At 43.6% G+C, this 12,807-nt stretch overlaps 1 protein-coding gene across 3 annotated transcripts in view; it reads right to left on the bottom strand.

Moving 5' to 3' along the window:
• Positions 1-12,807, bottom strand: part of MST1 (macrophage stimulating 1) — a 506,796-nt gene that overhangs the window by 235,079 nt on the left and 258,910 nt on the right. The gene's annotated exons all lie outside the window — the stretch shown is intronic.

Genomic DNA, 12,807 nt, shown 5'->3' with positions numbered 1-12,807 from the left:
CGACGGCGGGCATACACCTCTGCCCAGGTGTATACCTCGCCAAGCTTGTAGTCTATGGTGTCCCTTTTATATTTGCGTATTTTCCTTTCCTGGATATCCTGGGTGTATTTGTCAAGTTGTATGTTTAAATCCTCCAACATTTTGGTGTAGTCAGTTGTTTCCATCATTTCTGTTAAGTCTTTCTTGGTATTGTTGATCTCCTCGTTCAGTTCTTCTAATGTTTTGGATAGTTCCTCTACAATCAACAGGATGAGATCCAGCGAACATTTATTAAGGATCGCAAACCACCTTTCAACAAAACGGGTATTGTTTTTGCATAGTAGAGGTTTTAATGGGACCCGTAGGCCCCTTGGAATACGTTGAGCACGGTGGTACCTCACCAGGGTGCTCGCATGGAGTCTCTGATTCGTCTCTTTTTTAAGAAGATATAGAAGCTGCTTTATGTTATTTTCTTTACTTTTTTTGTTGGAGAAAGGAGTGATATCTTCTCTGATCAGTCCGTAGATTTTCGTGGCATCATCATTGGTGAAAGCAAAAGTTTCAGCTTTTGAATCTGTTAAGTTAGTGATGTTTTCAAAATTCATTTTTTCGCCGTGAAGTGTCTCGGGGTCAGAATCAGTAGTAAATCAATGGAGTGAGACACGCACCGTTAGTTGTACCAACAGTTGTAAGAGTATAAAGTTGTTGCGTGCAAACCAGGGTTTCGCTGTCTGAACCATTCAGCGTTGCGATAAATACCAAGAAGCAATTTCCCAATGGGAGTTGTCCCCCAGTGCACCGCAGTGATTACCCGAAGGTATAATAAAGTTCAATCAAACACCAAATGTCGTTCCCAAATGTATTTATGGTTGATTGTATTCAGTTAGTCATTCCAAATTCATTGCTAAATCCAAATGGTACAGGTATTCCTTAAATATCAGTGAATACATCCATGGATTTCTTTCCTACATCCCTATGCATTTCGGGCTTTTCCAGCCCTTCATCAGGGGAATAGTCTGTGAAAATAATGAAAAACGGACTGTATTCAGGGTAGATGTCTCCCAAATATCAGCAGCATAGCAGATAGTACGTCATAAATAACATAACCAAAAAGTTAAACTTCTGAAATTCAGACATGCGACATGTATTAAAAAGAGGTCGTCCACTAAACGTGCCAAGTAGGTGTTTGTGAGGGTGAAAATGCATTAAATGCAGAAAAAATGACTGAACCCAAAAAAAGTGTAAAACAAACTAAAACATCGTGAACACGGTGTAAATACACTATCATGCGTTGAAAGTGCCAGTGCTGTTCAGACAAACGTCCCAATCAAATGTGCACAAAAATGAGTGAAGTTTTCTGACTACGAGTAAAAGTCAGACCGTGCCCCAAATAAACCAACTTACTGGAGAAAGATAATATCCAGGCCGGATATATCACAAGTTTCTGCTCGCGGGTGCGCGGCGAGCTCAATAATGCTCGTATTTTAAACAGCACGCCCGGTGCATTTGAACAGCATAAATGGCGGACTAAGCAATCTGAGTGTGGAAGCTGTTAAAGGGATAGTGCCAGTGTTGAGAATAACATACTCGGTGACGACGGACTGAGGAAACAGTCCGGAAATGTGAGTTGTAAGTAGTGAAGCATGCAGCGGCCATGTTGAAAAAGTTAAGGAACGGACAGGAAAGAAGAGTTTTCAATGAACCAAAGAGTGGTTAGGATAAATCCTGGAAAGAAAAAAGAGTAAAAAGAAAAATAAATGTAAATTAAAAAATATAGTGCATATACGAGAATGCATGTCTAAGACAGTTCTAATTAGACAATTATAAGTCAGAGATAACACAAAAATTCCATGCGATCATTTAGCCCTGTGGGCTGCATCGTGCTCAGATATCGTATCCAAAAGTTTTCTCTTTGTAATAGTCTATTTTTGGGATTGATCCCTTCTTGATTGGCCACATTTTCCAAAATTGTGAATTGCAGTTGTGCAACATTGTGTCTGCGTTCCAGAAAGTGCATGGCTACAGAGAATTTGGTATTAGCTGTTCTTATGTTGCTCTTGTGTTCTAAGAGTCACCGGGCGTGCTGTTTAAAATACGAGCATTATTGAGCTCGCCACGCACCCGCGAGCAGAAACTTGTGATATATCCGGCCTGGATATCATCTTTCTCCAGTAAGTTGGTTTATTTGGGGTACGGTCTGACTTTTACTCGTAGTCAGAAAACTTCACGCATTTTCGTGCACATTTGATTGGGACGTTTGTCTGAACAGCACTGGCACTTTCAACGCATGATCGTGTATTTACACCGTGTTCACGATGTTTTAGTTTGTTTTACACTTTTTTTGGGTTCAGTCGTTTTTTCTGCATTTAATGCATTTTCACCCTCACAAACACCTACTTGGCACGTTTAGTGGACGACCTCTTTTTAATACATGTCGCATGTCTGAATTTCAGAAGTTTACCTTTTTGGTTATGTTATTTATGACGTACTATCTGCTATGCTGCTGATATTTGGGAGACATCTACCCTGAATACAGTCCGTTTTTCATTATTTTCACAGACTATTCCCCTGATGAAGGGCTGGAAAAGCCCGAAATGCATAGGGATGTAGGAAAGAAATCCATGGATGTATTCACTGATATTTAAGGAATACCTGTACCATTTGGATTTAGCAATGAATTTGGAATGACTAACTGAATACAATCAACCATAAATACATTTGGGAACGACATTTGGTGTTTGATTGAACTTTATTATACCTTCGGGTAATCACTGCGGTGCACTGGAGGACAACTCCCATTGGGAAATTGCTTCTTGGTATTTATCGCAACGCTGAATGGTTCAGACAGCGAAACCCTGGTTTGCACGCAACAACTTTATACTCTTACAACTGTTGGTACAACTAACGGTGCGTGTCTCACTCCATTGATTTAGTCAAGAAAGCTTCATCAGAATCACAAAATGCTGGTAAAATGCCCTAGTTAAAAAAGTAATCTTGATGTTTCCTGCAAGCATAATGTATGTTCATATGAAGTATGTCACTGACTTTAACTAGAGATATAAAGCATAATCCCCTTAATAAAATGTGCCTATTAAATCTTCACATTTTCCTATGTTTCAACTAATGTACTTTTTTCAAAACGTACTAAACAATCCGTCGATACCTGCAGATTTGATGGGAAGGCTCAATTACAGAAGCTTGTTCGACTAAGATATGCTCACTATAAACAGCCGGTATCTAAGCATAACGACGACCAATGAGGCACTGTAATTTGAATAACTGTGCATTACATCAGAGTCATCCACTGATGCAGCATTTATTTTCGACTTTAGTAATGGACTAATAAGTGGTTGCATTCTAAACCTGAAACCATACATCTTCTAACAATCAAAACATTTCTAAAACATTTCTAAAACATCAAGAGAAAAAAAACTCTTTTTCAACGTGGAATTTTACACAACTAAAATATAAAAGAAGCTATCACCAGTCTATGAAGAGACAATAACCCCCAATAGGTGTGGCTCCCTTTTTATACTGATGTTTACACTCCGTAGCAAATAACACTTAAACAAGTCCATGGCTGAGGCATTAAAAATCTTAAGGCTGACAGCCCAATTGCAAAACAGGATCATATAGGTTAATCTTTGTATTCGCTAAATGAATGGAGGAGGTAAAGCTCAAGGTAGAAAGCAACAAAGACAGGGATAGAGGAAACCTACACATTAGGGGGGAATTTGGTTTATATGCTACTGGCCCACTGAAAGACACTGGCATGGACTAAAAGGGCAGTTACTACAATTTTGTGGAACGGATGTACCCTTTTTGTTCCCCGTTTCATATATGTTTCATATATGTTCCTAGAAGCCAAATGATGTCAGATGCATCAATATATATTGTTTGGTTTTCCATAGTTATGTCATTTCCATTAATCCATGCAGTTTTCTACAGCACAAACCCATATGGGCCTGGAGTGTTAGTGCGCTCTACAATAAAACATCAAGCATTCCACCAAGCAAATAAGAGGAACATCCACAGATTTATATGGGATACATGAGAGAGAAACTAGCATCAAAACAATTGTGAGACTGCAAATAAAAACGGGAAACAAGTTAGCAGTAATAATAAAGCAACAAAAGCAACAAAAGGAAGCAGAATATAACAGGCAGATACTTCAGAGGTAGTATTTTAAAATTTGCGAAGACAAGAATTATTATTGAACACAGTGAAAATGCCTTTAGAGCAGGACATTTTTTAGCTTTTTTTAAATATAGAAATCAAGGGAACAGAGCAAAAAAGGAAGGAAATTCCAAATTCTCGTAGCATTGCAGAGCTCAAGAGAGGGAGTCTTCACTGCACAAACATAATCAGAAGTGGAAATAGTCAGATCTTCAGCCAGAATCATAGGAATAGATGTTTGTAAGGCTTTGTGTCTGACACAGGCGATATTTAAATTGAGATTCCGCTTCAACAGACAACCACTGTAGGGTTACAAAAACAGGAGTAATGTTGCCCAATTTCTTGCATTGAGAAAGAAATGGAGCCGCTCCATGTAACAGAGCCTTAATGGGGGCAAGATGTACTGTTATGCCACGAGGAAAGAGTAAACCAATGAAGAGAGAACAAGAAAATGTACTAAGGCCTTTAAGTCTTGTTCAGGAATAAATTACCGATACACAAAACAAAGTAAGTTAGTATCGTACACTGCTGGCCTAGGCATTAATGGGAGATTTTTGGTTGAGTCTTTGAGAATGAATCCCAAAGACATTGCATTAATTCAACAACTGTGGGTTTCCAGTCCAGGAGGCTGCCGGAATCTATGGATGATAGTACAAGGAGGTTGAATATTTTTTGGTTAGATTAACAAGAAAACAGTTTTTAAGGGGGTGCGTTTCTATCTTCTCCAAGCTGCTAGTTATGAGAGATCGTTTGGAGAGGAGATTTTGAGATTGAACTCTGTACAGTCATCATATTGGTGATAGAGGTCCCCGGATTTCCTTAGTATACATTGACCTGCTCCACATATAAATTAAGAAATATAGGAAACCATATGTAGCTTTGAGTGACCCTGTAACAGAGTAACCCTGAAAGATTGAGAGAGTTACCTATGTTAACCAATTGGCACCAATATGGCAAACAGAAGGCACTGCTATGTGAACGCCTACTCCATTTTTCAAAGATGTTAATGTGATGGTTGATTAACAGCACCAAATGCAGCACGATAGAAGCATATGAAGACAAAAGTTTCCTGAATAAAGAAAGCGGTTTCTAGGCTGAATTGCATATTAAAAGGGTCATTAGCCAAGATATGATGGTATATAGGAATCTATACACAACATTCTATCACCTTCCTTAGGAAAGGTAGTCCTGATATTGGGTAGACGTTATTGAGGTCTTTGGTATCAGCTGAGGGTTTCTTCAGCAGGATGATATCTGACCTATTTTCGTACAGTCGGGGAACACAGTTTGTATAAGAGATGTTAAATCAGAGTGGCCCAGTATTGCAGACCATTTTTTTTGTTCTTTCAGTATGTTTCTGGACATCATGTCTAAAAAGTGGTTAGAAGGTTTAATCTTTACTTGAATATGGAGTAAATCACGCTTTCTGTGAAATGAGACCAGTTGTCTAGCTTTCCACATTATGGCCGTCAGTGACGGGAAGGCCAGAGGATGAAGGAAGGAAATTTTGATGGCTCTGTCCTTCTCAACAAGGGGGTTTGCAAATTCTTCACATTTTGATTCAGAGACATCAACTGAAAGAAGAGACGACTGACTGTTGAACATTTTGACTTTGATTTAGCTTTGCTAGTTCTTGGGTCACCATAATTTAGAAGTGGGGGTAATCTCTGAGATGGTGGATTCTAAATCCTGCAAGCTATATCCATTTTTAACATGCGTCATGTGTACAACCTCCATGAGGGACATGTTTAATAATCACCACATTGTATTTCCTTTTTAATCTCCTGTTTTCTTGTATTTCATTATTCTACCTATTCTTTCTTTATCGATTGCGTCAATTTCCCTATTAGTATACTCATATGGCATACAGTGGAATAGTGTACAATGGAGTGGCACAGATTGGAGCAGCGTACAGTAGAGTGGTACTGAGTGGAGTGATGTACAGAGAAGTAGCGTACCGCCACATTACTATATATTAATTATGAATAACATTTCTTTCAGGGAATTTGCTGAATGGTGGTCAGCTCCGATATTCCAAACGTTTTTGAGTATAATCCGGATGAATTGTGAAATATTATGTTTAATATCTTGCAGATGGGAAGGACTTTCAATGAAAAGAACAGGTACGCATTAAAAATATACAATAATCTGTCATCTGGGTTAAACGTTTTACATTGTCATTTAATTTGCGGTCACTAGTGTCAAAGGGTGGGTGGAACACAAAAATGATGGCTGCAAATGCTTCAATCACAGCTTAATGCCAATGCGGAGTATACAGAAAGGAAAGGGGGGCCGCTTGGCCCCCACTCATGTATGGCGGGTCCCGGCTTCCCCCCTCCCCCGTATCCTCAATGGTGGGGCGTGCCCCCCCCTTCTTGCCGCGTCTTGATGACGCGGCTGGGGGGGGGGGGGGGGGCGCCCCACCACCGATTGGTGCAGGTCCCACCATTGACCCGGAACCAGTAAGAGTGCTTCCGGGTCAAGGGAAGGGGCCAGGTGGAGGCAGGCCAGCGGGAGCTGGACCGCCCCCATTACAGGAGGGGCTAAAAGGCCTGGGGAGCGCGGGAGGCGCCCTCTTGCACCCGCGCTCTCCAGGCTCGCTCCGTGCCCCTCAGCTAGGGGATGATTAATTTTATTTTTTTATTTCAGGCTTGGAATTTACGGACCACTCAACACTGAACAAATGGGTGGATTGCGGAATGCAGCGGAGCGGCAGGGGCCTGCGGAGCAGCTGTGACCGTAGGATCGGGCGCCAGCGGGAGCCCAAGTTTTCGATGGCGGTGGCAAAGAAGCAGAGCGGGTCCAGCACGCCACGGCCTGCCTCTTCCAGCCTCTAGGAGGCTGTAATCAATTCTTCTTTTGTTTTCCAGGCAGGCTGGTGCTGGAGTCCGGCATTTGGGAATTAGCAGCGGCGGAACTGCACCAGAGCAGAGTGGATACTGGCGGCTTACTGTGGACGACTCGTCGCCCTGCTCTGCTTTGAGGCCCGCAATGTGGATGGCACCCGGGAAGCTCCGCTGCGTAGGCGGCTCGATCTGCGGTGCATGGCCCCTTCAGAACGGACAAAAGGCCATTGAATGGTGGTGGGAGTATCCCCGCTCCCGACTTAGGGTAAAAAACTACTGTGCATTTGCGTGCTGGGCAGGTGGGGGGTTTGTCCGATACGCGTACACACCCCCGAAGGTTGAAAGCTCGCGCATTCTTTGCTGTGTGTGGTGCGCTGGTGGGTTGCGGGGCTTCTTTCGTTTGCCAAGAGGGTTGTCCTTGGATCGGGAAAAACAACACTGTGATGGTGGGGGCTGTTGTTTCTCAAAGTTTGTAATTGGTCCAGATGTAATGTCGCAACCGGCACTACTCTAACTTTCGATCAGGTGCCTCGGGGACCAATCCTTGTTTGTTGATGTTTGTGGGCTTGGGGCTCATACAGGGCTCTGTTAGAACAAAGGGCGGCTGAGATTCACTGTGATGAATGAGAAAGGAACGTGGTATGAGCAATATTGCGATAACTGTTACTAAAAATCTGTTTAACCTGACAAAAAATGAGCAGTAATGTATGAAGTGAAAGAAGATAGGTATAGCTCATGGCATCGAAATGTGCAAATGATCCCCGAGCTCCTCTTCACTGCAGTGTCTAGAGCGTTAATTATTCTCCTAAGTCCCGATTGAAAACGGAGTCATGTGCTTCCCTTTCAGGCTAGTAAATCAGAGATTCTAATAAAACAGTGGGCTCGATAGATGACGTCTTTGAAGCTCTAATCCCTATTTGCCTCCGGGTACTCAGCAGACACAGCTGTGTTTTGTTGCTGACGTCCAATCATCCCGCTTGTGACGTGAGGTCTACACCTCTATCTCCTGGGATCTATTCAGTAGAGAAACATGTTGCCTGTATGAACACATCAGTGCTAAGGTGACCACCACAAGAAACAGCCATCATATTCACATCAGTGCTAGCACCTTAGGAGGAGAGGGTATGGAAGCGTGAGTTGACGTCACGAGCTGCTAATGTTGCAAACGTAAATTTACATCAATCCCAATCCAGTGTTTTCAAAATGACAGACCTGTTTGCAGTAGCCTATTATATGTTTTTGGAAGTTGTTTAGCCAATGGCCGTTGACTAATAAACTGGACACACGAGAAACGTGATGATTTTCAGTAAACAGATTTTAAAGTCGAAAATATCGGACCATTGGCCAAACTCTGCAGATTCCACCAGCATTGGGTGGTTTTCCCCACGAATTTACGAAGTACATAGATTGCAGGGAACCAGTCAATCTCGCAGCGATGTCGATAATAGCCTGTGCAATTATAGGTAGACTTTTTGTGGGGAATACAACACCATACTTGTTGATTGTGATCACCTTAAAGGGATGGTACGCTGCTCAGCGGTTTCACTATTTGCTACAGATGCTGTGCAATGCAGAGCAAGCCATGCCTCAGACTTGTTATTTTGCAGATTTTGAGCACGCTGCTATGTATGCTGTAATTTAAATATGGTGAGCGCTTTATGACAGTGATCACCTGGCACTGCTCCACAGCAGTTTTATCTGTGATGTTATGCTAATCCTCTGCCAGTAAATTCGTGACAGGTTATTTTGCAGAAGGGAGTGCGCAGGTTAGCAGACCATTGCCCACGTAGGGTTTGTTTATTTATTTATCATGGTTGCTGCTCATTTAGGTTAGGCAGCAGATAGCGACTGACAAAGCCAATAGTCCGGACTTATAGGTGCGATACTTGTAGCAGCAATAGTGTTGTGGTGTCCCCAGGGCTTCAGATGTAAGCTTTTTTCAATTATATTACAAGTCATGGTTGCTGCTGATTTATCTTAGGCAGCGAACAGCCACTGACAAAGCTAATAATCCTGACTATAGGTATGATATTTGTAATATATAGCTGGGGGAAATGACAGAAAGACTACAAGTGTGCAGCACACTAGGCTAGACCCCAGTTTTGTCATTTACAGTCGCTGCACCTTCTTAACTTTAGTTGTTACTGCAGCGGAAAGCCATTAAGGAATGAGAATATTTCATTGAAAGGCAAATAACACCGTGGTGGGCATAGGAATGGTTTCAGTGTGATGTATATGTGCGGGGCGCCTGGATGCCCCCAGACCAAGCTATTGCTACATAAAACTAACATGGAAAATATGTGTACGTAATTGATTCTGGGTTGTGTGAACTCTTGCGGTTTCATTTCCCCACTTGAGTAATTGCTTCACAACATTTGGCATCCCCCCCCCTAATTTTATTACCATTGAAATGTGAGGAATCCCATTGAGTGGTTGCCGGGTTGAATGTTTTATTTCACAATGATAAGTTTAAGTATAACACTTTAGAATTATCATGTGTATCAACTGAACTGATAGTTAAACAATCGTGGAAACTTCTCTATGCGAATGACCTCTTTCTTGGGGTCCTCCTTTTGAGTAACATCCATTCAAGTGTAGGTCCTGACGATGGTGTGTAAGCCAGTTCACAGGTTGCGCCGTACATTATTGCTAGGCACAGACGTTAACCACGTTCCTTTGCAACTCAAAGCAGAAAGCCAAACACAGTGGTGGGCCTAATAATGAATTCAATTGGGGAAACCAGTAGCGTGTAAAAGACTCTTGTATCATTGATTAAGGCGGAGTTCAAAACACAGTGTCCTTCTGATGCTGAGAGTGCTCTATACGGGAGCTGCTTTCCACCTACACTTGAGAACTACCCAGAGGCCTGGGTGTGCACTTGGGTATGGACAGAGTGATACCTCCCTGAGGAGGGTGAAACATGTCAGGGGTCGCTTTTGATCATGTCAGGTTGGCTTGGATGGTATTCTACCAAAAGAATAAGTGGTAATGGCGTGCTGGGAGCGGTGAAAGGCTCTTGGGCCATTTTACAGCCCAGCATGGATAGCACTGTGCTAATCCTAATTTTAAAGACTTTGCTGCTGAAATGGCAAAAGACTGTCCCTTTCAATCTTATATCCTATGCCTAAAAACTTGGATAGAAAAGCAGAAATTGGAAGTGATGTTAGGGGCTTTCAACATCCTGTTTATTCAACTACACAGGACTCGCAACGCTCAGAGTCCCTTGGCTTCGGGTTAACCTGTCCTGAAAAGAGCCAACGCATTATTACATTAATGACAAGCGCTCTCATGGGGAAGTTACTCATGTAAGGAAAATAGTACTGGACTTAGTGGAGGGGGAATCTTTCATATGAGACCGAAAGTTCTCCAATTTATACGCTATACCTTCCTTAAGTATCCGTCCCGGCGCTATTGAAGATACAGCAGGTACCCTCGGTGGAAATTGTAACAGTAACTAGGTTACGTTTTTTCTGGAGTTATAAGAGGGAATGCAGTAGTGGGCTTGCATCACAGGTAGGGCCACCCGCAGAGGGTACCTGTGAAGTGTATGAAGGCTCTATTGTGTTCACTAGGGACCCCAGGTCTATTATTTACTAAGGGTCATACTATCGGGCACCATATCTGTAATTCACACAGACTGATGCTATGCTAAACACTTGTAGTTGCAAGTTTTATGGGAATGCGTCTGGTGCTAATCTTAGCTAAGGCGTAGCATGTGACGGCGATGTAATACGGGCATGTGTACTGCAGCTTTCGTCAGGAAGCCAGAAACACTAATCGTTTGTGTTTGTCTTTTCCATTTATGCATGGCCGGGTTCATGGCGGATATCTGGGAAGTGCTACACACCGCAACAACTGCAACAGGTGGACAGCCAAAGGGACGCGTACGTCAGGTACAGGAATGGCAAGCAATGACGTCAAGGGTGATGGACGATCGATGGAGGACTCAGGAGGTGCCAACACTGGGTTGATTGTTTATTGGTGTGTTAACCCCAGATTTGGCTGGCCGCAGTAATGTAGCGGGAGGTTGCTGCACATAAAATGGCAGTATGTTCCTTATAAGGAAACGGTATTGCTACAGTAACGGCGCCTGTGCTCGCAGGGCCACAGCGGTCATCATAGTATATTCATAGGTTACCAATTGGTAGGGTCACCGATCGTAATGTGGCAGTTCACAGGGGGGTGCCTGGCCAAAGCCTGGAGTAATAGGCCTATGCAACACCTCAGCACCTCTTGTTGGGAAGCTGGACTCTGCCTTCACGGGGGCCTGAGCTCCCAGTTGCCATTTTAGTAGACACAGCACCTTTGGGGACTTCCATAGTAAGGAGGTAGACGTACACGGACGGTTAGACTTTTCAGTGGCACGGTCATTGGGTGGCAGCGTCAGGAGCGCAGTGTCTATCGGGCGCAGCATAATGCTATTCAATTAAGCCCATCTGGTGGCCCATGGCGGCACGTTGAATTTCCCTGGATCAGTCAGCCCTAGCATAATTAGCACGCATTTTTGGGGGTTGGGGGGCCGGAACCAACAGGTACGCCAGGACGCCTGGGCAGAAGGGGATCGACATGTCCGTACCCTGGTGCAGACATTTCATACCCCCCGAAGAGGGGAAGCGAGTCTGTGAGGCCATATTGTGCCCATGGATGCAAAAAACCTAGTAACAGCAGTAGTGAGGCTTACTAATAGCAGATCATAACACAGGGGTGCATATGGGGGGAGTTGTGATTCTTGAAAGACTGCGTCCGTTTGTACAAGTTTGGGTTTGAAACCATTGCAGAGAATTTTCTCTTGCCTACAAAAGCCAGTATAGGGACAAGATATGATATTGCAAGGAGTTGATAGGGCCCGATAGTGGCACTAAGCATATGAGGGCTAGGTGTGAGAAGTTTGGTTTAGGGCATGACCTTTCAGTGAAGGAGGGTAGCAGTTGATACCCAGGCTGTAGTGGAGGGGGAGGGGGGGGGGGGGGGGGGGACTCTGTTAGGGCATTGAATCCCTTGGTAAAGAGGATCAACAACAAGTTAGAGAAATAGTCCAAACACCTCAATTGCAGAGTATTCCACATGGGTGCATCTGGGGGGACCATTTTACTTGCAGGATGGGGTCCACTTGACTGAGGCAGGCATTGAGTTACTAACAAAGAATATTTTAGCATGGTTAGAAGGTTTCGCGAGGTAGGTATGACCTTTCAGAGTAGGAGTTTGTTGGGGGGGGCAGATTGTCGGTCAACAATCTGGCCTGTGGCAGTAAGGTCATGAGCAGCAATTTAAGGTCCTTAGGGGGCGTCACCATTCTCAAATGGGGTCGTCCAAGGGGAGGGGACAATGGTCTCTCCTAGAACTTCAGGGGCAGGATATCCGCTTGGTCGGGAGGGTGCGGGGGAGGGAGTCACGCTTTCCTTGGGCTGTTAGCCTCCCCGCACATTCACTATGACGTCATAAAACTGCGCGAGTGAAAGGGCCCTCCTTTTTGGTTTAATGGAGTTCACGGAGCGTACGGGGTAACCAGGAGAGGGACGTACTCTCCCGGTAACCGGGCCCTGTTGCGCATGCACACTCATACGTGAGGGCGTAGCTGGATAATAAGGATCTGACACCGGTTAGCGACCTTGCCGTAGGCCCGAAATATTAGGATGCAAAATTCATACGTAGGATGTTAGATTCGGTTAGGAACACGCTGTATTAGACATTTGTTAAGGTTAGCCCTTCATACCCGTCTACATTGCTGTAAATCTAATGTCAGAATTTTGCATATTAAAGATTGTGTAAATCATGTTTATTTTAACAATTTTATTTTATTTTCATA

Source organism: Lissotriton vulgaris, chromosome 9 (assembly GCF_964263255.1).
Source record: "Lissotriton vulgaris chromosome 9, aLisVul1.2, whole genome shotgun sequence".
Classification (NCBI taxonomy): Eukaryota; Metazoa; Chordata; class Amphibia; order Caudata; family Salamandridae; genus Lissotriton; species Lissotriton vulgaris.
This window is presented reverse-complemented; position numbering and strand designations above follow the sequence as displayed.